Below are 1,817 nucleotides of genomic sequence, written 5' to 3'. Positions count from 1 at the left end.
GGGGGGGGAGACAGGCTGGAGGGTGGGTGCTGGCCCGGCACCAGGGCGGCCTCGGCATGCGGTGAGGTGGAAGGTGGGAGCTTGCCCAGCCTCAGCCCACGTGTCCCTGAGGTTTGACTTGGTTATGCAAGCGCGTGGGACTTTGCAGTTTGTTTTCCTGGAAATTATCGATTAATTAACTTCTTAATGCCTGCTGTAATACACACTATTTTTCTCTCTTTTATTTTTATTTGTTTTATGCCTCTTCTCTAGGTAAGCGCTGTTTATACAACCTGAAAGAACATGATGCGAGAACGGCCAAGACATCCCTTGAAGGGTAGGATTACATGGGAGAGCTTGTCCTACCAATTATCATAATGCCCTTAAAGCCGTAGTCGCCATTAAAATGAGAGGGTGGCACCAGTACCCAGCTGGACAGATGCGTGACATCGAATATAAATTCCGTGGGTGGAACCAGGAGATGTGAAAATGAGTGTGGGGTTACGGTGGCACTGAAGGAGTAGAGAAAGATAAACCCAGTAAATTTTATCGAAATAGTAGACTACCTACTTCCCAAATAAATATGCCTGTACTCCTAACTTATTTTTATGCCACAATAAGTTCCAGACGAATCAAAGATTATAAAGTTATCTCTGAAGCCATGACAATAATAGAAGAAAATGTGTTCATTGCTTTTATAATCTTGGTGGGAAGGAAGTCTCTTTAACCATATATACTAGGAAAAAGCCAGAAACGATAACATCAGAAGATTGTACGTCTGACAACATAAAAATTCTCTAAAGCAAAAATGATTGCAGGGTCAACATACAAACAGCACATAGAGCAAAATGTTTGCAGCGCACACGACAAAGGGCTAATGTGTTCATACATGATGTTCCCTTGCAAACCGCTGAGAAAAAGATGACGACCTGTGACCCGGGGAATGTATAAGCCCAACTTCCTAACCAGAGTGTCAATCCCACTCAAGTTAAAATAGAGATCCCAGCTTCTAGCAGCAGGAGACCGAGAGAATATTGCGAACACAAATCGCTGCGCGAGCCTTGCACAGTTTACGATGAAGATAAGAGGGAGACGGCAGGATATTTAAAACTCAGGTGCCCACGGTGAAAGCTCAGATGAAGATAAGTAATGCAGGGTATTCGCAACTCACACTGAGGACATAAATACCGCCCGAGTTGAAGTGAAGGCTCTTTCTTATCGTCTTTATGCGTAAGCACCGTCTCATCGCTGCAAACTTGAACCCTGGGTCGGCCATTTTCAAGGAGTTCTCCTGCGAGGTTCTGGTTTATAAGTGATACTTCATTTCATAACCTTGAGGTTAATAACTATGCTTATTTGCTTATTATAGGAAACTTTACTCACTGTTCATTTGTTAGCTGAAAATGAATATAAATTAATTCAACGAGGTAATATTAAACCCACTGGCTTTTATTTTATTGACATTATTTTAAATAATTCAAAGAGCAAAGAAGAAATGGAGGGAGGGAGAGAAGAAAAAGAAAAAAAAGGACATTTTTCTGGAGTTAGAAAACCATCTCTTTTTCTCTTTACATCAATTAAGTGGAAAAAAAATGGTAATTACAGCCAAAACAATGCAGAATTTTAGCTTTTTCCTCGGCGTGCTTTAATACAAAAACTGGCAAAGAACATGGTGGAAAGCTACCGAAAACTGACATTGCCTAAGCCAGTGGTCGGCAAACTGCAGCTCGGCAAACCGTGGCTCTCGAGCCACATGCGGCTCTTTGGCCCCCTGAGTGTGGCTCTTCCACAAAATACGACTTCTGCGCATGGGCCACGAAGTTTCAATCGCACTGTAC

This window comes from Myotis brandtii, unplaced genomic scaffold (genome assembly GCF_000412655.1).
Source record: "Myotis brandtii unplaced genomic scaffold, ASM41265v1 scaffold107, whole genome shotgun sequence".
Lineage (NCBI taxonomy): Eukaryota > Metazoa > Chordata > Mammalia > Chiroptera > Vespertilionidae > Myotis > Myotis brandtii.
The sequence above is the reverse complement of the archived record's forward strand: the minus strand, read 5'-3'. Positions refer to the sequence as shown.